The sequence below is a fragment of the Bos indicus genome, chromosome 10 (assembly GCF_029378745.1).
Source record: "Bos indicus isolate NIAB-ARS_2022 breed Sahiwal x Tharparkar chromosome 10, NIAB-ARS_B.indTharparkar_mat_pri_1.0, whole genome shotgun sequence".
In the NCBI taxonomy this organism is placed as follows: Eukaryota; Metazoa; Chordata; class Mammalia; order Artiodactyla; family Bovidae; genus Bos; species Bos indicus.
In genome coordinates, this window is record NC_091769.1 from 50,100,519 (window position 1) to 50,127,669 (window position 27,151).

Genomic DNA, 27,151 nt, shown 5'->3' on the forward strand with positions numbered 1-27,151 from the left:
TAAAACATATACACAACAGATTCAAACTCAGTGAAAATGCTTATCATTTGTCTTTTTTTTTATTGGAATATAATTGCTTTACAATGTTGTGTTAGTTTCTGGTTATACAACAGTTTGAATTATATATCTTGGATGAAGCAGTTTAATTTCTCCCTTTTCAATACATGCACAATTTTAATTTACATTTCCTTTAGACAGGATGGGTGATGTCACCTGCTATTACTACAGACATAAAGGTTCTTCTCCCCTTGCTAATGTTATACACTGATGACTGGAGGCATGGGAATTTGCTAACAAATGACTATACCTGCGCTTGGCACTCTTTCCCCCTCCTTCTGCCTCCCAGATGGACATTTCTTGCCTATCCAAAGCCATTTGAATTCCCAGTTCAAGAATCTTTGTTAGATGGCCAGTTTGTTCCCAAGAGCATTGAAACAGTTATAAAAAGAGACATATTTCATGTGTGGTGGCATCATGCCAGTCTGATACTGCAAACGTTGCTTTTGAGAACGCTTGCCAGTGTGGCATCCGAGGCACAGCAGGCTGCAGGAGTAGGGGACTGTGGTTTAATGCATATTCACAATGTGTCCTAATCTCCTGTGAGGAATACTGAGTGCCCACTGGATAGCGTGTGTCCCTGTTAATAGCAGGGTGGGAAACTCCAAGGGAAACAAACACACTCAAATACTGTAATCACATTCCTAGGGCATGGTTTTCCTAGCTCAGCAATTAGAGATTTCCCTTCAGAAATGTTATCCACACGAAAGTCTTCAAATCAAAAATACTGTACTAGATGAGGAAGTGGTTGCAGATAGATCTGTAGTCATTCCAGAAGTGTATCTATGTAGTGTGTGAGTCCATATTTTTGTGCACACTCGCATGCACCACACATTAAATGTAAAACCCCAGCATATGACTGAGACAGAGGAAAATAAAGCAATGCTGTGCCCACCCGTCTGTGCATGCAAGCAGAAGAAATGGTCCATTCCAAGGTTAGACTTCTCTGAAGGCTCTTTTAGCTTGGGTCCTGATCATATGCGTAAATAGGATTTTCACCAAGTGGATGACTAATTCATTCATCTTGATTGATAATTAGAACCGACAAAGAACAGATCAACACAAATCACAAGGGCAAAAACATCTGGGACTCAGTTTAATGAGAATTCCCCCAAACCTCTTTAGTGATAATTGCATTGCAAACACCAAATAGCTTTCACAGTTGTTTTTGCAAATGATACAAATTAGCACCCCAAATCTGAAAAGTATACTGACTGGAAAAACGTTGGGGAATTTAGCAGGGCCCTCAGTAACTTGGCCAAATATATGTATTAACCTGGATACACTCTGGCAAATAAATCTGAGGCTTCTTGCTGCAAAATGTTAAGACTCCCAAATCCTACTGCTATTTGCACTTGGAAATCCCAGGTGGGCAAGTTCATCTATGAGGCAGTTTTCTCCTTTCCCCACAGAAGCCTTTACCAATCTCACACAAATACCTTGAGAATTTTAAAATTTCTGAGATGCTCAAAATCTGCCAATTAAATCCTTTTCCTTGTTAGAAAATGTAGATACTACACAAACAATTTGAAGATTTTATGGGTACTTAGTTACCTTAGAAGTCAAGGAAATCTGTAATAAGATGTAACAATTATATATCTTATTAGGTCTAAACATACCTAGTGAAACAATGAGAAGAGATTTTTCAAATCTCTTGTTTTGGTTTATTTTCTTCTTTCAGCTCTTATTTTGGTTTATTTTCTTCTTCCAGCACCTCTGTGTGAACCCAGCAAAAATCCAAGAGTAGGTGCTCATCGTGCAAATTCTGCCAGGGGAAGTTTCAGACAAATTCATTATGCCAAGCTGGAGCAGGAAGGTTTCATTAAAAAAAAAAAGTTGTCATCAAATGTGGAGTGATGAAAGAACGATGCCTTTCTCACTGCATAAAATGTTCCATCTCCCCTTTTGCTTAGCCCTGTCCCCTTTTGCAAGACTTTTCTGGCAGCCACATACCAGGAAGGCTGGGTGTTCCAACATGAACCACGTTTGCTTATACTACTCTTTAGCGGTCAGCCCATTTTAACTCTACTTTTTCCTTTGTGCCTCCTATGCCTCAAATCTGATACCCTATGCTTAAAAGATGCTCAATACGTGTGTGTTAACGCAGCAGTCCCCAAGCTTTTTGGCACCAAGGACTGATTTTGTGAAAGACAGTTTTTCCGTGGAAGGAGGGGGCATGGTTTTGGGGTGATTCTCATAAGGCGCACACAGCCTAGATCCGTCATAGGCGCAATTCATCACAGTAGGGTTTGCACTCCTGTGAGAATCTAATGCTGCCCCTTATCTGACAGGAGGTGGAGCTGAGGTGGCAGCGCCAGGGACAGGGAGATGGGGAGTGGCTGTTTATACAGATGAAGCTCTACTCACTTGCCTGCCGCTCACCTCCTGCTGTGGTTCCTAACAAGCCATGACTGGTACTAGTCCATAGCCTGGGGGTTAGGGACCCCTGTGTTAACAGAACCCTACCTTTTTGAATCTCTATCCTTTGTACAAAGCATTTCTACATGCATTTTTCCCATGTAGAAAAGCTCCCAGGTCATCAAGGTGGGAGGATTTGATGGAGCAATGGAAACATTTACTTGCTGTGAACCCATTCAACAGAAAAAATTTGCAGTTCAGAGAGATTGAATGACCTCCCCCAAAGTCATGCACCCACTAAGATGCAGTTAGAACTTCCAAGGAAGTGTCCATGGCTACTGGAATGATACAGATTAATTCAGAATCATTTAAAAACAAAAACAAGGCTCTTCCTGTCTCTTGGAAGTTTCCAGCTGTATTAGTGGAAAGATTTGAGACAAATACATTTTAGGCTTCTCATCTTTTACCTCTGGGGAATTTGTAGAATATTAAGCTCCTATTGAAACATTGTAATCAAGCCCCACTGGTGATGATTCCAACCGCCTTGTCAGGAATAGTGAGAAATGAGTACTGAATACCCACAGTATATATCTGCAAAACCTTCCAAGAGACTTAGGGACTCAGAGTCATTTTACAGAAGAATAGGAGCAGACAAATCACGTTGTAATTTTCAATCAATCCCCTTTCCCACAATCATAGTAATTTGCTTCAAGTGAAACCAAGTTAAAGTAAAAATAACTTAGAACAATATTCAACAAGGAAAATTTAAAGGGAGTATGAATATTAAAGATAGCTGGAATGGGATGGAGGGTTTCCCTGGTGGCTCAGATGGTAAAGAATCCACCTGCAATGCGGGAGACCTGAGTTCAATCCCTGGGTTGGGAAGATCCCCTGGAGGAGGGCGTGGCAACCCACTTCAGTATTCTTGCCTGGAGAATCCCCATGGACAGAGGACCTGGCCATGTGCAGTCCATAGGGTCACAAAGAGTCAGACACAACTGAGCAACTAGTACAGTCCTGATTCTGCCCTAAAGACTCTTAAGAAGGCAGTTGCTAAAAAAGAAGGCAGTTGCTGCTGTTGCTGCTAAGTCACTTCAGTCGTGTCCGACTCTGTGTGACCCCATAGACGGCAGCCCACCAGGCTCCCCCGTCCCTGGGATTCTCCAGGCAAGAACACTGGAGTGGGTTGCCATTTCCTTCTCCAATGCATGAGAGTGAAAAGTGAAAGTGAAGTCGCTCAGTTGTGTCCAACTCTTCTCGACCCCATGGACTGCAGCCTACCAGGCTCCTCCATCCATGGGATTTTCCAGGCAAGAGTACTGGAGTGGGGTGCCATTGCCTTCTCCGAAGAAGGCAGTTAGGACCTCACATTTGTAGAGAAGTCTCTGGCTCTTTTTTCCTTCTTCTTCAATACCTACTGAACCCCATATCTAATTCCTTGTTGGCCTAATGTCTTTTGGATCTAGTATATGAAGTGACTTCTATAAGCAAGGAACAGCCATTTTGAAATTGATATGAAATTGTAAATGACAGGTTATGAAATGGATTTTAATGTGGCTTTGTTGGAAATAATATCTCTACCAACTCTCAGTAGCCACCTGTCCCATAATAACAGAATAGGGATAGAAAATCCCATGGACAGAGGAGCCTGGTAGGCTACAGTCCATGGGAGAGTCAGACACAATGGAGCTCCTCTGTCCATGGGATTTTCCAGGCAAGAGTACTGGAGTGGGGTGCCATTGCCTTCTCCGACAGTGTGTGCTACATCTTCAGAATTCCGTGTTGTGAATATAAGTAGACATGTTTGCTTTAAAGAGTCATTTACTGTATTAAAATTTGTTTCAGGAAAGGTTTAAAATATCCCTTAGTGGGCAAGGCTTGAAATATTAAAAATAACATGAAATTAAAATCTGGACAACTGTCAATATTAGGGTTATTTGAGCCAGCTCATTTAAAAAGGGAAATGACAAATAATTCCTTTTATAATCGTCTTCAAAACATACCACTGTATGGTGTTAGAAGTGGTTGAGAAGGAGCAGGGAAGCGGGGTGTCTCTTAGTTTGGTCAATTTTGTAATTACAACAGCACATTTCCAAAACATTCCCTAGAACCTTCACAGGCCTTTCTCTCGAAAATTAAAAACTGCTATATTTCATGACAAAATCCTGTATGTGTGGGTTTTTATTATTAACTCTAGGTTTGAATTAGAATTCCCTATCTTACAGCTTGGAGCTAAACTCTGTTTACAAAACAGTATTTACACTTGACTAATTTTGCAGATCAAACTAATTAAATCAATTAAACTGGTGATTAACCAAATGAAGGCTGATTGCAAAAATTAGTGGGTTTATTTTGGAGGACTGGAAGTAAGCTAATTACTGCAGTGATTACTTGAACCTGGAGTACTCTAAAATGTGGTATAAATTGAAACCTCATAGTGAATTAGACTGGGAATTCATTACAGTTTAAAGCACTGTTAATACTATTCAGTCTGTTCCTCCTTGGGGAAAATTTCCTCTTTCTGTGTTTCGTATATGATAAACAATCACTTGGGTTATGTGCTTTTTGTGGTGGAATCCAGTAAAATGGGGGACACTGAAGAAAAGGTATTTACTTTAAAATGATATTCAGCAGTGCCTTTCAAACTTGAATGGCCATTCGAATCATTTGAGGATATTCTGCAAGGAGGATTATGATTCAGTATGTTGGGGGTGCAGGTGGGGGTTGAAAAAGTAACATGGGGGCATGAAGTGGGAGATGTGAGTTTATGTGCCTGTATGTATATGTAGATAACACATGACAACTAAGGATTTGCCTATCAAGTTCCCAGGTGATGTTGATGCTGCAGCTTCTTGGACCACACTTTGAAACAATAAGTGCATACATTGAAATGGACATATGAACAGTCAGGCTTAGATTTGATGCTTCAGGATGCCATATGGACCAAGCTATCATTGTACTTATTCCTTGTTGATGGCAAATGTCCCACTCTTTCTGGAGATGCCTGAGCATCATCTGATTTCAGGAATGGCCACTCCTGATGGGTCCTCATCGAGTGGTTTTTCTCATGGTCTTCTTATGCCAGCTTGTTAGTAACAGTATTTATGTGCATGCATAACACACTCTACTAATTGTTTTTTAAAGCATATCATTAAAAAAAAAGTGAACACAGCTGAATGTGTGGTCTACATTTTGCTGATTTAAATAACACTGAGCTTTCAGTTCTCTGTTTTACCTTAGTTTTAGGTTTATGAGATGATATTTACAATAATAAAAGAAAGACTTGAGTTCTTTTAAAGAAGCAGTTATATCTAAGAGAGAGATGTTGGTTTTATGCAAAATTTAAAAGGAAGCAAGCAGCTTCCTTTTGCAGCCCAACTGGAGGATAGGCATGTCTTGGTTTTCAGTGTTGCATCTACTTTTGATACTGAGGGGAAAAGTTAATTTTCTCAGTTAATCAATGAACGTGTCTTGACATTTGGTTTTCTGCATGTTGTAAGTTCATAGCAAGAAACACCTTATCTCTATAGGAAACCGCACAACCTTTAGCGATGACTATTATTCATTGCCACTTGATAAGGAGTGTCCCCTGTGTGCCAGGAGCTAGAGAGTGCAAACTTGAATAAATTAAGACCACAAACTGTGTATTAATAAGGACAGAGCTCTCTGAAAGGGAAGGCACATCTGAAGAGTTTCCATCTGGTGAAAGAACAGTTAAATGACTATAAGAAACAGTTCTATGTTAGGAACAGATTGTTCAGGGCTTTGATAAATTGCCCCAGTGTTAATCAGAAACACTTCTGGTTGCAACTGTTGTTGAAATGCCTCTTAGATTATTTTTTTGTATTACAGTCTTGTGGAAATACTTGATATTTTTCCTGATGCTTGAGATATGTGCAACCTGCCTACTTCTTAGTCCCATTGTGAACTAGCATCTCATCTTGGAACCTGTAGGTGGAGATGAAGAAGGTGTAGGAGATTGAGCTGAATCTTTATAGATCCCAGGGAAAAAAGGAAAATGCAAGTGTTAGTCACTCAATTGTGTCCAATTCTTTACAACCCCATGGTCTGTAAGCCTCCAATCGCCTCTGTCCGTGGGATTCTCCAGGCAGGAATACTGGAGTGGGTAGCCATTCCCTTCTCCAGCGGATCTTCCTGACCCAGGGATCGAAGCAAGATCTTATGCATTGCAGGTAAAGATGGCTCTTTACCATCTGAGTCACTAGGGAAGCCTGTAGATCTCAGGGACATGGCTTTAAACACTAAACACTCACTTGATATAAGCTTATCTGAGTGGCCTCTTTCTTGTAAAACTTAAGTGTAGTTAACAAAAATTATAGGCCAGAATTTTTAGTTGAGTAAGGGTTTTATGATGGCAAACTTTGTAGGTTTTGTCAAATTGAATTAAAGATGTTAATTGAATTAATTGAAGATGTTTGGTATAAAAACAGAAGGGTTTTCTTGTCTAATTAAACAAAGATCGTCAGAATATTTCCATTAGTTACCAATTGATAGTCTAAAGAAATACTAATTATAGAAGATGGTAAAAGAAAATAATCAGTAGAGAGACTGTGTAGGTGACACTTGCCTCAGTGAACTTACCGAGTTCATGCGTGTTTGGATGTTATCTACTGACCTGGAGTGGATCTAGCTCTGGGTAAAGGATGGCAATAACTGAAACAATTCCATACACACTGGTATCCAGGTGTGTCTGTACATAGTTCCCTACATACACATGGGAATTCTCATATCTGTTAAAGGATTAGGAAATAAGTTCATTATTTTATAATAAATGTCAGTCTGTTTAGGCTGTTATAACAAAATACCAGAGACCGAGTGACTTACAAAAAATATGCCTTAGTTTCTCACAATTCTGGAAGCTGGAAAATCCAGATTTAAGCACCAGCAGACCCTATGTGTGGTGAGAGCCCCCTTGCTCTTTGATGGCTGCCTTTTTTTGCTGTAACTTCACATATTGGAAGGGGCAAGGATTTTCTCATCCCACTAATCCCATTTGTGAGGGCTCTGCTTTCCTGACATAGTGAGTGAAGTCACTCAGTCATGTCGAACTCTTTGCGACCACATGGACTGTAGCCTGCCAGGCTCCTCCATCCATGGGATTCTCTAGGCAAGAATAATAGAGTGGGTTGCCATTTTCTTCTCCAGGAGATCTTCCCAACCCAGGGATTGAACCAGGGTTTCCTACATTGTAGGCAGATGTTTTACCATCTGAGCCACCAGATCAGATCAGATCAGATCAGTCGCTCAGTCGTGTCCGACTTTTGCAACCCCATGAATTGCAGCACGCAAGGCCTCCCTGTCCATCACCAACTCCCGGAGTTCACTCAGATTCACGTCCATCGAGTCAGTGATGCCATCCAGCCATCTCACCCTCTGTCGTCCCCTTCTCCTCTTGCCCCCAGTCCCTCCCAGCATCAGAGTATTTTCCAATGAGTCAACTCTTCGCATGAGGTGGCCAAAGTACTAGAGTTTCAGCTTTAGCATCATTCCTTCCAAAGAAATCCCAGGGCTGATCTCCTTTAGAATGGACTGGTGGGATCTCCTTTCAGTCCAAGGGACTCTCAAGAGTCTTCTCCAACACCACACTTCAAAAGCATCAATTCTTCGGCACTCAGCCTTCTTCACAGTCCAACTCTCACATCCATACATGACCACAGGAAAAACCATAGCCTTGACTAGACGAACCTATGTTGGCAAAGGTTGACGACGAACCTATGTTGGCAAAGTAATGTCTCTGCTTTTGAATATGCTATCTAGATTGGTCATAACTTTCCTTCCAAGGAGTAAGCATCTTTTAATTTCATGGCTGCACTCACCATCTGCAGTGATTTTGGAGCCCCCCAAAATAAAGTCTGACACTGTTTCCACTGTTTCCCCATCTATTTCCCATGAAGTGATGGGACTGGATGCCATGATCTTCGTTTTCTGAATGTTGAGCTTTAAGCCAACTTTTTCACTCTCCACTTTCACCTTCATCAAGAGGCTTTTTAATTCCTGTTCACTTTCTGCCATAAGGGTGGTGTCATCTGCATATCTGAGGTTATTGCCACCAATCTCCTCCCAAAGGCCCCATCTCCTAATACCATCACCTTGAGGGTTTGGATTTCAACACATGAAATTGGAGGTGAGGACACAGCAAGAAGTCTAATTAGTTGCCTAGAGGTCAGACTACACACACACATCTGTCCGGTGCATCCATCCCCTGTAGGAAAAGCTAAGAGAGTCCCACTTATGAGGAGCTGCTGATGTCAAAGAGAACTTCTCAGCACTCTGAGTGCTGAGTAGGAGGTACTCTTACCTCACCAAAGAGGGCTTCCCTATGCCTTCCATGGATGGGCACTTCTTCTAGGATTCTTCTTTTTTAAATGTCCTATGGTTTTCCTAATCCCCTCTCTATATCCCTCTTCCTCCTAACAGAATGCTATGATATTGATTTGGTATGACTTATGGAATTATATGGAGTTGGAAATGGCAACCCATTCCAGTTTTCTTGCCTGGAGAATCCCACGGACAGAAGAGCCTGGAGGCCTACAGACCATGGAGTTGTGAAGAGTTGGGCACAACTGAGTGACTAACACTTTCACTTTCCTTTTTTTTTTTCTACTTTCCTATAGCCCATGGGGTCATGAAGAGTCAGATGGGACTGAGCGACTGAGCATATACAATTATAACCCCATCTGTGGTCCAGCTTTAAGAAATGCATCCCAGATACCTTGACTGAATTTTGGAACTTCCTAAACCCAGGCTCCTTGTTAGCTGCCACAGCTAGTCACACATTATGTATAGACTTTGCTTTCAAGCCCTCGGAGAAGCAGTTTCCTATTTGTTATCTCTGTGTGTGATCCCACAAGTAAAAGCACTTTTAATGATTCACATGTGAAGTCAGGGGGTGGAGAACTTTTCCCAGTGTAGTTTATTTATTTAAGTATTTTTTGGCTACGCTGGGTCTTCGTTGCTGCTCGGCTTTTCTCTAGTTGCAGGGAGCAGAGGCTGCTCTCTAGTTGCAGTGCACCAGCTTCTCACGGCGGTGGCTTCTCTTGTTGCAGAGCACAGGCTCTAGGTGTGCAGGCTTCTGTATTTGCAGCACGTGGGCTCAATAGTTGTGGCTCTCCAATTCCAGAGCGCAGGCTCAGTAGTTTTGATACTCAGTCCTAGTCACCTTGTGACATGTGGAATCTTCCTGGACCAGGGATCAAACAAATGTCCCCTGCATTAGCAGGTGGATTCTTAACCGCTGGACCACCAGGGAAGTCCCTCCTAGTGTAATTTCATCTCCCCTTTTCTATCTCTTATTAAAAGGGCATCCCTTAGGGTATTGGAATTACAGATTTCTCTGCATATGTCTAACAGATGTTGTGGCATGAGAAGTGTCCAGTTGTGGAGATGTGATTCCCATGTCATTTTACAGAGTGTGTGTTTGCTTTGTGGAGTTACTCACCAATGTCTATTCCTCTCGTCTTTCTTGCAGACATAAACACAAGTTTATTTAGGTGTCTGCTTCTCAGGGAATGTGACCACAGTTCAAGGATAAACCCTGTTTAAGCTAACCCAAGCTTTGTAATGTCATTTCCATTGCCAGTGATTAGTTGAGAGGAAGGCATGTAGCTGAGTTCTAGCCACTACAAACCTAGTGGAAATATGCTTTGGGCTTTCAGAAATGATGCCTTGTCTTACAAAGAGACATGAGGAAGAACTGGCCCACTTCTTCCTGCAGAAGTGATCCTGTATCTGCTGGCCCACGAAGGGAGCCAATATGAGGGCAAAGCTGACATGTTGCTATTAGCAGAGGGAAAAGATGGAGAGGAGCCGGGTTCTTCATTACAGCCCCGAGCTGCTGGTGGAGCTACACGACTCAGAACTTCCTCATCAGTAAAGCATTTCCTTTTTTATTGAGCCATTTGAGGTAGGATCTCTGTTGCTGCTGCTGCTATGTCGATTCAGTCGTGTCCGACTCTGTGCGACCCCATAGACAGCAGCCCACTAGGCTCCTCTGTCCCTGGGATTCTCCGGACAAGAACACTGGAGAAGGATCTCTGTTAGGTTTAGCTAAAAGCAACACAAAATTTTGTCTCTTTCTGTGTTTGTACTGGATGAGCATTGGGACTTTTATCTTTCCTACTGATTCCATTTCTCTTTCTCAGACAACTAAATGACTTCAGTCATTTTGTAGATACACAAAACCATACCAGAATTCTCTTAGAGTCAGCCAAGACGATCCTTACCCAAGATGAATGTGGGCATGCTCAGTCATGTCCTACTCTTTGAGACCCTAGGAACTGTAGCCCACTGGGCTCCTCTGTCCATGGGATTTTCCAGACAAGAATACTGGAGTGTTGAAAAACCTTTCCCCAAAGCTTCTTATTGACTCATTTCCTGGGAAAACTTTTCTCATGAAAGCTGAGTAGACTGAGCCACTGATCCCATGTCAGTCCTCTGCTGCAAAAATTTCAGGTGAAGGATAAATTTATCTCAGTTAGTTACAGACTGTCACCTTTACTGCCCCAGTTTGGAATTATTTAATAACAAGCCTACTTAAGATTTCAATCAAGTTACTTTTCCATACCTGTGAACTTTTGCTGGGGGCGGCATTCAAAATGTTAAGCCAACTTGCATTTGATTATATGATTATTTCAGAAAGTAAACACTCAGGTATTGAGTCACTAGTATAGGATGTTAACACAAAACAGATAAATAACACAATGTAAATTGGAGAGAAATGGGTGTAGCCATAGATTAAAATACAGGGAGACTTGTAATCTATTAATGAACTGTATAGTAACCTACAGTGGAAGTATTTAACATTAAAGAATTAAGTCACCTTTAACCTGGCAGTTGGAGGGATGCTCTTCTGAGTATTCTTTGGGGATCTGATTTACATAGGATAATCAGTGCATTGGCCCAACTTGCAGTAAAAGGGATTAATTTATATTTTAATATTGTATGGTTTCACATGTGAAAAGAAGCAAAGAGAAATCCTCTTTCTTTGGGACCTTGAGGAATTCTGACATGAGCTTTTGAAAGATTTCACGTAAGAGCTTTCCCACAGACATGTTCGTGAAACAGTCTTGCTGCTGCTGCTGCTGCTAAGTCACTTCAGTCATGTCTGACTCTGTGCGACCCCATAGACGGCAGCCCACCAGGCTCCCCCATCCCTGGGATTCTCCAGGCAAGAGTACTGGAGTGGGTTGCCATTTCCTTCTCTAATGCATGAAAGTGAAAAGTCAAAGTGAAGTTGCTCAGTTGTGTCTGACTCTTAGCGACCTCATGGACTGCAGCCTACCAGGCTCCTCCGTCCATGAGATTTTCCAGGCAAGAGTACTGGAGCGGGGTGCCATTGCCTTCTCCGGAGGCATCAGGCATCCTGTAAGATGCTGGGGAGTTTGTGAAAATGAGTCAGACTTAGATTCTGTTCTCAAGAGGAGTTTCAGTAAGACATTAACTTAAGACAGTGACAGAGAAAAAGAAAAGTGACTCCAAGATTTGGTATCTGGAAAACAGTGAGGAGAGTGATGCTGCAAGGAAAATGGAAAAACAAGGAGGGGATTCTCCTGTTAAATGAGCTTAGATTTCAGGGTATCTCAGCTGTTGCAGGAAAGATGTGTAGAGATGTTTCACATAACTGGATATTATCACTCCATTGGAATTCCCAATTCTATGCAGTACTTTGATTCCATTTACTTTAACACATTTTCTCTGCATTAATAACTGGGCCATCCTTAACAGGCGATGCCACCTCGACTCGATGGACATGAGTTTGAGTAAGTTCCGGGAGTTGGTGATGGACAGGGAAGCCTGGCATGCTGCAGTCGGTGGAGTCACAAGAGAGTCAGACATGACTGAGTGACTGAACTGAGCTGAACTGAACTGATCCTTAACAGGCAAGCCTTTTAGTTTGGAAAGTCCTTGTGATTACATACAACATCTTATAAGTGTGGAGGGGGTGCTTTTCAAATCAAAACTGGAAAGGAAACACCCAGCAGATCATTTTGCTTGACGTTTGTCAGGGCCAGTCCTGAACACAACATTGGGAAGTGCAGCCCAGAAGGAAGAGCACAGTCTAGGGAAGCAGAAGCAGTGAGTTCTGTTTCTGCCAGTGACCCCTGAACAGGTCATTTTCTTCACTCCATGTTTCTCCTCTGTAAAGGTAGATTTAGCGAGTTAACACCAAAGACTCTTTCCATGATTTCTGTAATATCTTAGGGCATTGTTCACACCATAGTTCTATATTGCCCTTCCCACTCACCTCCTCATATGTATTTAGTCACTCAGTCATGTCCAACTCTTTGCAATCCCATGGACTGTGGGCCACTAGGCTCCTCTGTCCATGGAATTCTCTAGGCAAGAATACTGGAGTGGGTTGCCATGCCCTCCTCCAGGGGATCTTCCCAACCCAGGGATAAAACCCAGGTATCCCACATTGTAGGTGGACTCTTCACTATCTGAGCCACCTGGAAAGCCTCCTCAGAGGTGTTTAATAAAAATCTGTACAACTGTTTAGTGTCCTAAACATAGTCATTATTTTCACATTTATTCCTTTCTGGACCCCTGTTGGTGGCACTGTTGATGAGGAAATTTGGGTACATAAAGACTTAGTGGCTTATACCCCAATTTCCTCATCAATAATGAGGTGTATATCAAAGCCAGGACATGCACCAGCAGAACCCAGGGCCCCTCTGTCTCCCATTACCTAGCTCCCTCACACACACGCACAAATTCCCCACCACAACCACCCCACAGGTTTAGACTCAGGCTGGCCCACTCTTGAGTGGACCTTTTGCGGAGGAGGGGAGGGCGAGTTGCTCACTGAGCAGCTTGCAGGATCTTAGTCCCCAGTCAGGGATTGAACCCAGGCCCACAACACTGGCAGCACTGAGTCCAAGCCACTGGACCGCCAGGAAATTCCCTTGAGTGGACTTTAATAGGGGGCACTTATAAAGATATTACTAGACTTTTAGATTACAAATAGAAAGCTTTTTTAAAAACTATTTATTTTGAAGTAATTTTCTGTTTACAGAAAAGTTGCAAAGATATACCCAGCTTTCCCTAATGTTAACATCTTACATAACCATGGTTCGTTTGTCAAAACTAAGAAAGTAACGTTGGCACAGTGTTATGAACTAGTCTACAGACTTGGTTTGGATTTTACTGATTCAAAATCTTAATGAGCAAATTATTCTGATAGTGAAGCATCCACAGGCTTGACAAGAGAGGGAGGTCTGGTGATGAGAAAATCAGTGGCCAATTCCAAATAGTGAGGTGTGTAAACTACACACCAAATAGCAGACCAAAGACACTTTTCAGATCCTGTCTTTTATGGACAAGATACAATCACCATCCATCATTTTTTTAAGTGCAACCCTTTCCTGGAAGATATTGCAGTATTATTCAAAATGTGCCAAAGTGGGCAGGAGATCCCAAGAGTAATTGTGAGTTATGAGGTCATGGGGACCTCATTGCAAACTATTTGCAAAACTTAATTGGGGTAATAAATAAACTAAGCATGTAAATTAGATTGAAGGCTACAGTGTGAATTAGATGGCGGCCATTAGCTTGTATAGTCAAAATGCCTTCTTCCTGTTCGGAATATTTGCTGAGTTGAACTATTAATCGAGGAAGCATTAAATTCAAATATCCTAAAATCTCACAATGAAAATAACTTGGAAATAAAACCATTTAATGAGGTCCTTTCTGGACAAGATACGAACTCTATTTTTTATAATTAGATATTTTGGCCCTTTTCAAATAGAAGATGGTCAGGCACTCATATTTGAGTCCACTTGCCTCTCTCCCCGCATCCCAGGGTGTGGATTCATCTTAATCAGGGTTCTTCAAAGCAAATGCAGAAGAAGAAAAAGAAAGCTCAAAAGGAATGAAATAAGGAAGCCACTTGACATCGATGGAAACAAACAGATCTGTAGGCTGAAATGGGACTGTCCCTCTCTTTTTTAAGCTAGGTGGTTAAAAATAACTTCACATCTGATATCCCTTTCTCACATATCTGAAGAATGAATAAAGGGGCCTTTTGCAGGTAAATATAAATATAAAAAAGAAGAGACACCAAGCGCCCAAACACTGCATCTAATCATCCAGCCCAAGTCAAGCCTTGCAGCAGCTTTTTTTTTTTCTTCAAGCAGTTGATTGAATGAATACAAATGCCTCTCTGTTGTCACTTGGGATGCCACTTGATATATCCCATTTTCTAGACTCTAATTATTCCATTTGTAGACATGAATGCCATTTAGATGTGAGCTAATTCAGCATGGTAACTCAATTAGATTTGTACCGACTTGGATTTATGAAACATCAATGGGTTCTTGGTGAGACCAATGGGACTGCAGGCGATTCATCCCGAAGTCTCACCGACACAGCCTCTCAGGAGCTCAATTAAACACGCCAGCCACGAGGATGTTTTTTAGCTGGAATGTCTCACAATTAAAATAAAAGAGATTTCTGTGTTCCTCGGCACGCATGGCCCAGCAGAACAGAAAGACCTGTGATAACACAGGCTGAAGTTTTCCTTTAGGTTGTATATTATCCACATGAAAGGAGGCTCTTTTGCTCTGCTGGGCTTCAGAGCACCTGCATGGCTGCACTCTGCATGTATGGCCTCAGTGGTTGACCCATGTGGCAAAGATCGTAGAGTTTCATCATGCCTCACATTCAAGGGCACTCGATAAATGTTGGTTGAACTAAATTGCTAGGTTCGTCTTAGAGCCTGTGTCTGCATCTTGGTTCTGAGAGAGAGGCAGACACTGAATACCAAATTAGATTTGGAAAAATATGTGAAATCGCAAAGTAATAAAAAATGATGCTGTCTATAGTTTTAACATGAGGTGTGGCCCATGGTCAGAAGATGGGGGTGAAGGTTGGAAACCAGGACTATCCCCTTGTAAAAAATACTCTTTTTAGTGAAATGATTGTACTGTATGATTCAGGTTTAGGAATTCTGGCAAGCCCCTGCATGTCACCTGCCTGTGCCTGGCAGAGATTTGCCGTGCAGTGTCCTCTTCACCAAGGAGATGTTTCATGATTAAAGGCTTTTACTAGTTCTAAACGCAGGGCCCAGCACAGAGGGCGACCTTGGAAATATTGTGTGAATTAATGAAATAATGTAATAGATGTGAACTCATTTCGTCAATGATGTAGAACTTCAGTAACGTCTGTTGTCATTTTCCTAAATCAAATCATGGATAAGAGAGACAATTTCATTTGTTTTTCCAAGACCTGGATGAAAGAAACATCATGGGGAAAGAATTTCCATTTCATTGTGTCTCCCCCTCTCAATTTAATACCCTGATGTTTATTTACATTGGGAGATTATTAGAATAGTAGTAGTAGTAACAGTAGTAGTATTACTTAGTTAAGTAGTGTAAGTCACGTTTGCCTTGCATGTCATACATTTCAAAATGCATATCCTATGATGTTTCATCCTGATAACACTCATGCAGAATAGGCATTATTACCCATTTTATAGCTGATGAAACTGTTCAAGAGAGGTTGTGTGAATTACCTAAGGCCACACAGCTCAATCCCAGTGAAACTGGTATTGCAACCTATCTTTTTCTGTTAAATCTTTCTCCTGTGGGATTGCAGAAAGAGCATGGGTTACATCAGAAAAATGTTACTGTTTTACTTTCTCGTTCTGTCATTTTGAATCTTCTAAGCAGTGATAGAAAGATACATTTTGCCTCATCACATGATGAATCTGAGTGGCATTCTTTGAATTTGATTTGGGGAAAGGTTCCAAAATTTGATCCTGAAAACCAATCCTTGAGCGTGTCTGATGGTACTGGCATAGCAAGGCATGTGGGATTGTAGCTCCTCGACCAGAGATCGAACCTGCACCGCCTGCGTGGGAAGGTGAAGTCTTAACCACTCTACCTGTGGGCAAGTCCTGGGGAAATTTATTGAAAATACTGATTTCAGGGCCTTTCCCTACCTGCAACATTCTGATTCCACATTCTCAGGTATTACTCAGAAATCTGTCTTTGTTGCAAGTACCAGGTACTGGTGGTCCTAATACCATATTTTGAAAAACAAGAGCAATGGGACAAAGACGTTGCCAGCAGTTCTCGACCTTTGCTAGTATCAAAATTGTCTACCAAATCAGCATTTTCAGGGATGAGGCTGGCAAAGTACATGTTGATATTGCTCCTTGGGTGTTTCTGATGTCCCCTGAAGCAGTGCTTCTCAGACTTTACTGTATACATGAATCAGGGATTTTCTTAAGGCCCAGGTTCTGATTTGGTAGGGTTAAGGTAGGGCCTGAAATTCTGCGTGTCCAACACAGTCTCCGCTGCTGCTGCTGCTTCTGGTCAGGGACCACACTTTCAGCAGCGAGACCCTGAAGGCTGAGAACCACCTGGGTATTCAGTTTGCATATTTTAAGACTGTGCCCTTCCGCATGCACAGCAAGCATAAAAGGACCTTCTGTTTCTAACAGGATTTGTGTGTGCTAATATTTCTCACTTTGTCCTGGGCTATGCAGAGTTCATCTTCAAAAGGCTCAGAGAGAACACAGTCTAGTTCCTACAGATTGGTACACACATCTTCACATTTTCCACTTAACTAAACATCCAGGCTTTCGGTCTTGTTTAGACTCTGGAAAAACAAAGGAAAGTGATCAGGATCCTTTAGAGAGCTCACCCTTAGGGTGACCAACTATCCTGATTTGCCTGGAACTGTCCTGGTTCAAGCACTGGAAGTGTGACCCTAGCAGCCATACTTTCTGGAGGAAAAAAGACTTGTAACACCAATAGCTTTAACAAAAGGTCGCAAGTACAGGTAGGAAACCAGCTAATGCAGCCTGAGGGCTCAGGAAAAGACAGTTTAGAGGGGGCCTCTTGGAGGCTTCACCGGGTTGGGGGCTGAAGATGAAAGAGGAGGGGACATTGAAGGCCCAGGGAAAAGGACTTGCGGAAGTACAGAGATATGCAGGGAGGCAAAAGACCCTAGCTTCTCAGAGCCCTCGTCTGTTCTGAATGCAATCTTGTCTCAATTTGATATGGTGATGAAAAAGTCTTCCTCCTGCATAAAGCTCTTTGGGGAGAGAAGAAAGCCCCATCCTGCAGCTATGAGAAACATTCTTCTTTTCTCATAGCCAATTCTTTTGTTATTTTAGAAATGAATAATTTTCATGATTTGTTCATGGATATATTTCTCTGGCCATATTTCTTGGCCTGGTTTTGGTTTATTCATCCATTCAGGAAGTATTTATCCTACACTTCCTGTGTACCAGAACAGTTCTAAGCACATCCAGTGTATCAGCAAGCAAACATGCCTGCCCTCAGGGAACATACATTCTAGAACAGAAAATAGATAATAAGCAGTAAGAATTTTAAAAGTAAATTATGTCTGCTGGCAGGTCAAAAGGATAGCAGCAGGTAGAAATAATTAAGAGTATAACTTTGTACAGGCGGTCAGGAAAAACCTTTCTGATTCAATGATATTGAGCAGAGGGCTGAAGGAACTGGGGTATGACCATGCAGGTGTCTGGGGGAGGATGTTTTGGGCTGAAGGAATTGCAGTGCAGAGGTCCTGCGGGCACTTGACATTTGCAAGGACCAGTAAGGAGACAAATGGATTCAGAGTGGAGTAGATGAGGCAGCTGAGTGCAGGAGGAAGAGAGGTTGAGAGGTGGATACATGGAGACTAGGGTAAGGAGTGACACTGAGTGAGATGGGAGCCCTTTTGGAGGTGATCTGGGCAGAGGAGGAACACAAACTAACATATTTTTAAAGCATCACTTTGCTTCTAGTGAGAAGTGACTGTGGGGTAAGGGTACAAGTAGGCAGATTGGGGATGAAGCTACCCCAGGCAAGAGATGATGATGACTCTGTCAAAAGTGGACTCAGGGCAGTGGTAAGACGGGGTTCTCTGTGTCCACTGATTCCCCTCACAGTCACTCCCTTCAATGGTCCAGGGAACTTCTCCAACTACTTATGTGGTCTAGGCGGATCTCTCCACCCACTTGGTTGCTCCCTTGCATCATTTATAAAATGATGCCAGACAGTAATATCTGCCCAACCACACTCACAAGGTACTTTTGAGAATTAAATGCTGTCACAGCATAGAACAGGACAGAAACACAGACAAGTCAGAACCCACCAGTGAGATGGCTCATCTGCCAGGGCAGAAAAGATGGGCTTCTGTCTTGTCACTACTCCAGATAATTCATGAAGTGGGGATGCTGAATGAATAGGTGAAACCTCAAATCACAGATCGAGAGGAGACACTTACGAACATCTGGTCAAACCCCATTTCTCCTAGATCAGGTCATAAGATGCAGAGATAAAGGTGGCTTTCGCAGACGACTCAGTAAGGTCAGAATACTAGTTCTGAGTCTTCGTCTCCCAAGCTGCCCATTCAAATGTGGTGACAAATGTTCCTACCTTGAAAGCAAATTAATGTACAATGACTCTCAAAGGAGAAGGAAGAGCAGGGCCTCAGCTACGAGTCTACAGCTGCTTTCAAATACATCATCCCATTAGATCCTCCCAATCTTTCCATGAGGTTTTGAATTCCCCTGTTTTACAAGTAAGGAAACAGAGACTCAGAAAGATAAGCCCAGTTACCCTAAGTCACATGGCCAGCAAGTGCCAGGAAAGAATTCCAGCTCTTCTAGTTCCTAAACCGGTACTCCTTCCCCTGCATTTGATGAAAACCTCTGGAGAGGGCAGGATTGGTTTAATTTAGGGAGGTGTTATCTCAATTTTTCTAATTACTCTTCCCGAATCCCTGCAGCAAAGGATTCAAAGAAACGCTTTTGATTTGTGAGTGTCGTCTAGTGCTTATTAAAATTTCTGAGCTTTTACATTGGAAGTTTCAACAGGCTTACTGGCAGACTTTTGAAGTGTTGAGTGTAAATTTTAAATCTAAAAAACACTGTCAAGCCAACTGTGCTGACATATTTTGAGATAGTGGTTGGAAGAGTTACGTAAGTGGGTGCTTTACAGAGAGACGCACGCTGAGGCTCACACACTACCGTTTTCTGAGCTTTAAGAGGAAAGAGCCAGAGAGCGTGAGATCAGGAAGGTGCTGAAACTGGTGCAGGATCATAGGCAGAGCTGCTGTTGATGAGCACCTAAGAGACTGGTATTGCTGTTCATGTGGGATATGTGACATGTTGCTTGGTGTTAACTTTTAATTGATGTATTTTTTTTAATGTATTCTTTTGAATCAAGAGCTAGAGGAAGGTTTTAAGAGGCAAAAGCTTCTATCTGAACACAAAACACAGGGTAAAGTCTCCAAAGCTTGGGATATCAGCGTATTCTCTGGAGCTCATTAATCATGGCTGAGTTTGATGGAGACTGAATGGGCCAGGTGAACAAAGGTTCCTTCCACTCCTGATTTCCCCTGGCAGCAGGCACGGAGGCCTGGGAGCTATTGGCTTTCCTATACCAAAGCCCGTGGCAGGATGTTGGTACCATGGATCCAGAGCTCTGGTCCTCTCCAGCCCCCACCATGGCCATGTCATCACCACTGAGCTTTCACACTGTTTCTGATTTGACCCCTGAGTCCGTGGGATGAAAATCCCATCATGACTAGAGCTGAAGTCTTCCCAACCCCCTCTCCCTAGAGACTGGGCCATCTCACCAACCCCATTTCTGGTCCCTCAGATCTCACCAGGTCCCTCCACGCTGCCACTTTCTGGTGGTACAGAGTCCACTCCGTACCTAGACTCTGTGGAGGAGTATAATGCCCTGCCTAGACTGTGCTAGCCCTTTGCAATGTGGGGGCTGACTACAACCTAAACAAGGTTATCCCCTTCACTCATGGCAAATAGATGGGGAAACAATGGAAACAGAGAGACTTTCCTCTTGGGCGCTCCAAAATCACTGCAGATGGTGACCGCAGCCATGAAATTAAAAGACACTTGCTCCTTGGAAGAAAAGCTATGACCAACCTAGACAGCATAGTAAGACATTACTTTTTCAACAAAGGACCCTCTAGTCAAGGCTATGGTTTTTCCAGTGGTCATGTATGGATATGAGAGTTGGACTATAAAGAAAGCTGAGCGCCAAAGAATTGATGCTTTTGAACTGTGGTGTTGGAGAAGACTCTTGAGAGTCCCTTAGACTGCAAGGAGATCCAACCAGTCCATCCTAAAGGAAATCAGTCCTGAATATTCATTGGAAGGACTGATGCTGAAGCCGAAACTCCAATACTTTGGCCACATGATGTGCAAAATTGACTCATTGGAAAAGACCCTGATGCTGGGAAAGATTGAAGGCAGGAGGAGACGGGGATGACAGAGGATGAGATGGTTAGATGGCATCCCAGACTCAGTGGACATGAGTTGGAGCAAGTTCCGGAGTTGGTGATGGACAGGGAAGCCTGGCGTGCTGGGGTTCATGGGGTTGCAAACAGTTGGACATGACTGAGCAACTGAACTGAACTGATCCCCTTCACTCACCCATCCTCCATTAAGTTCCATTACTGAGTTCCATCCTTCCATTACTGAGCTTTCATTAAGGCTCATGGCTTAAGCTATATTAATTAAGGCAGTCAAGAATATTGTTAGTAATTATGATAATTGCCATTTATTGGATGAAGATTTTATAGCTAGATCTGGATTTCAGTCCCTATTCTGATATTTACTAGGTCTGTGACCTTAGACAAGTTAAACTTTACCTTTCTGATTCTTATTTTCTCATGTATAAAATAGAGGTCATTAGGTGTGCTGTGCTTTAGTTGCTCAGTCATGTCCGACTCTTTGCGACCCTATGGAGTGTACCCTGACAGGCTCCTCTGTCCATGGGGATTCTCCAGGCAAGAGTACTGGAGTGGGTTGCCATGCCCTCCTCCAATGGATCTTCCCAACCCAGGGATCAAATCTGGATCTCTGGCATTGCTGGCAGATTCTTTATTGTCTGAGCCACCAGGGAAACCCAGAGGTCATAATAGTGCTTACCTTATTCTTAATGTATAGAGTGGCTACGTGCATGAGTTACAGCTTAGTTTTAAGTAAGACAGGGCACACAAAGTACTTTGCAAAATACCCAGTACCAAAGCACTCAGTTAATGCTGGCTGTGACTCTGTGTTCAGAGTATGTACAATCATTAACTACCCAATAGTAGTATGTGCTGAGTGCTCTTCCAGGGGCTTTATGTGCATTGTGTTATTAATTCTGAAAACAAGGAAAATGTGCAAGGAAAGCAACATCAGACCCATTTTACAGATGCAGAAGCTGAAACTTAGAGCTTCTGAGTAATGTCTCAAAGTTACACACTTGGGAAATAGGTAAATGGCTGGAATTTGAGCCCTGGTGAGTTGGATTCCAAGTCTGAGCTCTTGTGTCTTGAAGGTGTGAATGGCAATGAAGCTCTTGAATGACAGCTCATTGTGGCAACAGAAGGGTTGGTGGTCATGTCCTCATGATTAATTGCCTCATAAGTGGAACAGATTCTGAGTGTTGCAAACAATAAATACTTCAGGAGCACAGAGGGAGAGATGATTGTTGAGGCAGGCTTATTAACAAAAAGCTTTATGAGGAAAATTTTCATCTAGTTTCTTTAACCGTTTTTTCCTGCTTATCAAGCAATACATGTGCACTATATAAAACTTCAAAGACTTATTTCACTCCTAGCTTGATTTCACTGTCCTACTTTTTTCTTTATTTCTAACTCTTCTCACTACCCCATATATTGACAGCATAACTGAACAGTTACAAATTTTCAGTAAAATCATCTGGTGATATCTACTGGGATTACCACAGCACACACCCTTGACCCAGCAATACTGCTTCTGAGACTATTTTTAGAAATGAAACACCATTATGTGAAGATATATATGTAAGTATGCACATATTTCTTGTAGTGTTGCTTACAGTCACCAAACAAATTAGCAACTAGACAAATGTCTTTTAGTCTGTCAATAAGGGGATACTTGATAAACTATGACTCATTAATTCTAGAGACCTTAGTGTGGCTATTTTAAAGGCTGGATTTGATTTTTCTATAATGACTTGAATAAAACTGGCTTAGAATCTTAACAGTTTAGATTTGGGAGCCAAATCTACCTAAACAGATGATAAAGTAATATAAGAAGTAAAAGTTTATGTTTGCATTTGATCAGAAAAAGACATTTGCTGAATTGGGAAATTGGGACTGACATATATACACTACTATGTATAGAACAGAAACTAATGAGAACCTACTCTATACAACAGGGGACTCAGTGCTTTGTGGTAATAAATAGGAAGAAAATCTAAGAAAGATAGGATACATGCATATGTATAACTGATTCATTGTACTGTACAGCAGAAATTAATGCAACATTGTAAGGCAACTGTATTCTAATAAAAACTTTAAAAAAAAGGCATTTGCACAAGCACAGCACTGGCAACACATGACTTATCAGCATGTTTTCTGACACAGATCCAGGGGTTTTGTACATTATGAACTGAATATAACCTAACAGTATCAGGGCAAGAAAGCCTAGTGGTCTCTTGGGAAGATCTAGAGCATTTAGAAGAGAAGGAAATAATTCTATTCTTCTCTAGGCTGACTACATCTAGAGAATCACGTTCACTTTAAAACGAGTACATTCACCAAGGCTGCTACTGCTACTGCTAAGTCGCTTCAGTCGTGTCCAACTCTGTGTGACCCCATAGACGGCAGCCCACCAGGCTCCCCCATCCCTGCGATTCTCCAGGCAAGAACACTGGAGTGGGTTCCATTTCCTTCTCCAATGCATGAAAGTGAAAAGTGAAAGTGAAGTCGCTCAGTCGTGTCCGACTCTTAGCGATCCCATGGACTGCAGCCTACCAGGCTCCTCCGTCCATGGGGTTTTCTAGGCAAGAGTACTGGAGTGGGGTGCCATTGCCTTCTCCGTTCACCAAGGCAGTAAGGTTGAAATTATGTCATTGGAGAAATATCTGAAAAAACTAGTTTTTTATCCTAAAGGGGAGCAGACTCAGAGGACACACTGTAATTGTCTCCAAATTTCATGCTACGTGAACCATTAGACCTTTTCTCTGGAGCCTCAAAACTAAAACCAGGTTCTGTGGATGGAGTCCAGTAGGAGCTGGGGGTTAGCTCAATGTAAGGAAGACATTTTTCACTATCAGAGTTGGTCAAAAGTAGTAAAATTACTTGTCCTGAAGATTCCAGTCTGCGGTTTCATCTTTACAGGGGTTGAAGGAACCTGATGGGGATAGTGAGAAAGGAGTCAAGTGTTTGATGGGAGCAGTGTGGTGCCTACATCCCAACCCATCTACAACCCCAATCAGAGAATTTCCAAGCTTGTCACCTCATCCTTTAATCTGGTTTTCAGTTGTGAGAGATTTGGAGAGGCAGTGGAAAACCATGCTGTAAACTCCGGCTGTGGAGTTGAACAGACCCAGGTCAAGACCTGCCTCCCTTCCTTACCTCTGTCTCTGACTCAGGCAAATGACTAACCTCTCCCAATCTGTTTGTGGATCTGTAAACTGAGATAACTATTATCTCAACTACATCACTACATCAGCTTACATCACAGCTCTTTGGGGAAGAAAGCAATACTATTTCTATTTTACAGATCCACAAACAGATTTGGAGAGGTTAGTAATTTTTTATTGTATGTACACATGATTGCTGTTTCAGTCGCTAAGTCACGTCTAACTCTTTTTGAGACCCCTTGGACTGTAGCCTGCCAGGCTCCTCTGTCCATGGGATTTCCCAGGCAAGAATACTGGAGTGGGTTGCCATTTCCTTCTCTAGGGGATCTTTCCGACCCAGGGACTGAACTGCGGTCTCTTGCATCTCCTGCATTGGCAGGTGGATTCTTTACCACTGAGCCCTCTGGGAAGCCCATATACACATGGTAGCACACAGTGAATTTTCAGTAGGTATTTTAAGTTAAATTATGTGAATTATTCTTGTCTTTCTTGTTATTTAGAGTCATTTTAAAAGAATTTTTAAAAGAATTAAAAAAAAATTTTTTTTTTAATGTTTGGCCATGCTGAACAGTATGTGGGATCTTAGTTCCCTGACCAGGGATCAAACCCATGCCCCTGCTGTGGAAGCATGGAGTCTTAACCACAGGACCACCAGAAAAGTCCCCTGTAGATTCATTTTTAATAGAGGAAAGCAAGAGGATTTTCTGATTAATCTTTGAAAGAACTATACATTTCTGATTTAGAATATCATATTTCCTAAGATTTCTAAGGTTCATAAATACCATATTATTCAGTTCACTTAAGTACATTTGGTTGTTTTCCAGGTAAATCTATGCCAGAAAAAAAAAAAAAAAAAACACTGAATCTGGAGTCATCGAATCCAAATCCAAGAGGCCTGGCTGTCATGTCTTAAGCAGGTAACTCTATAGAGTCTCGGGCTTCTTCATAAAGTAAGAAGAAACACTTGTATACCACCTAATTCACGCGTACACTTGTATGGAAGAATAAATAGCAGAACACAGGTAGAAGTGCTTTTCTCATTATAAAATACTTGTCAATTAGAAACTGTTATTGTTGTCATGACTTATAAAATGGGCAAGGGGTATGATTTCCCTGGCCCCCAAATCTCAGACTACCAAAGGCAGGACCATTCTGAAAATGTAATCCTAAACCTTTTGGGGTACAGGAGTACGTTTGCAAAAGAAAAGGAGATACCGTTTCCTATAAAGGTCAGCCTTGTCAGCTCTCCAGAAAATCTTTTATAACAAAGATTACCTTTCCAGGTAGAAGTAGAAAAGGTAAAGAAGCAAGAAGTAGGAAATGCTTTGACAAAGCATTTGTCAAAGTGACAAAGTGTTTGCCCAACGCCTTTCTTAAGAGTACCTTTTCCTATTTATGTATTTGCTAGCTTAGTTAGTTCCAACAAATTGAACATTCTTAGTTGCTAATAATGAAAGCAGAGAGGGGTGCACTTGAAAAAGGAGGGCTGGGTCAAAGCAGACTAAAAACAGGCTTAAGGATTCAAAGACCTTTAGCAATGGATGGGATTGATGAGCTTCTCTGGTGGTGCTGGTGGGAAGGAAATCTGCCTGCAATGCAGGAGACCTGGGTTCAATCCCTGGGTCGATCCCCTGGAGAAGGAAATGGCAACCCACTCCAGTATTTTTGCCTGAAGGATTCCATGGACGGGGGTGCCTGCTTACACCAAAGGGAACGATCCAGTAAAGATGTAAAATAACTGGCCCATAACTGTATGATTGGAGGGACAGCACTGACAGTGCTCCCCTAGGGTTTGTGCTTTGGGGTTTTGTTTTGATTTTCTAATAAGAAAGTAAGGTAAAGAGGAGAAAGAAGGGGGAAAGAAAAGAATATATCATTTAACTGAAAGGAAAGCATTTCTGTTCCTCATCCCTTACAGAAGAACCTGGAACATTCATGAATATGTTTGAGAAATGATTGATTTTTAATAGAGGATAAAGCTTTTTTCCCAAGAAAATAAAACATCAACATCATCTTCACTTTTTAGACTCTGTTCTAAAGGGAGATAAATAGTAAACAATTTTTAAAGTTTCATGCTATAAAATATTTTTTACAATTCCATTCCCAACAGTGGGGAGTTGGAACAATGCACATGTTCAACCAATTAGAGGATATCTGAGTGAACCGTGACTTAGTCTATCAAACGTATAACCACTGCAAGTGGTATTACTGAGATGATGAATAAGATCAGCAAATGCTTTTGTCATAGTGAAGCAAGAAGGAAGACAACACTGTATGGATGGCATTGATCAAAGACAGGATTCAGAGTAGGAATCAACTGTATTGGAGGAAGGAAAGAGATCGAAGTAGATCAGTAGATATAAAATGAATTAAGTTAAGAAATTTATAAAAAGGTGTGAATTTCCATAGTACTTTATGGAGAGATAAACAAATCAAGGAGAGGTGGGCAAAGTTGGAATAATTTGTTCACTTTTGACTCCAGGAGTGAGGAGGCCAAGAACATCATGGGAGTTTGCAAAGTAGGGTTCTGGCTTCAATATCAGCTATACTGGGGCTGACGAATTGGGATTAAGATGTACACACTATAAAACAGGTAACTAATGAGAAGCTACTGTATAGCACAGGGAGGTCTACTCAGTGCTCTGTGGGACCTAAACAGGAAATCCAAAAATAAGGGGATATATGTATACATACAGCTGATTTGCTTTGCTATGCAGTAGATACTAACACAACATTATAAGGCAACTATACTCAATAAAAATTAATTAAAAAAAAAAAAACATCAGCTACACTGAGCACTCCCTTTGCCCAGTGGCTCTGACAATGAGGCACCTTCCTTATGATAAGAAATTCCATGTGTAAATGTGAGAGGAACGTGAGAGGCACAGGCGCCAATATCTTGACAGACAGTTTCTAACCGTGAAAAGAGGGTATCCACATGTGCCAGGAGACTGCAGATTTGTTGCTTCTCCCTTGGTTTTATTGCATTCAATCCGATATTTTTCCCTCCACACAGTCACTGGGACACACTGAGAGAACTGTTGCCTGGAAGGCATGTGCTATACAAGCTACCTCCCATGTTAGCTGGCTGGGATTGTAGCAAGCATGCCGAAAACCAGGAGTCAACAGTTACTGTGTATATTCACAGTATTATCATATGTTTATTTTTCCTGGAACCAGTCAAAAATCCTCTTTAGAAACAGAAGGGATATCAGTTCCTCAGTCTCCCATTCTTTTTCTTGTTATTTTATTGGATTTTTAAAATAATATCAAGGTAAATATAGAAAATATTAACAATTTTCCCCACTCACAGATATTCAGTGTTAACATATAAT

General features: G+C 41.9%; 1 long non-coding RNA gene across 3 annotated transcripts in view; it reads left to right on the forward strand.

Moving 5' to 3' along the window:
- The window catches only part of LOC139185249 (uncharacterized), a 102,653-nt gene that overhangs the window by 70,555 nt on the left and 4,947 nt on the right, over positions 1-27,151 (forward strand). Inside the window, exon 1 of one of the 3 annotated variants that reach the window (XR_011568844.1) lies at positions 24,560-24,733. The exons of the other annotated variants lie outside the window; for them this stretch is intronic. This is a non-coding gene — a long non-coding RNA (uncharacterized lncRNA). Of the gene's footprint in view, positions 1-24,559; positions 24,734-27,151 lie in introns of those variants that run through there. 3 annotated transcript variants of the gene reach the window in all.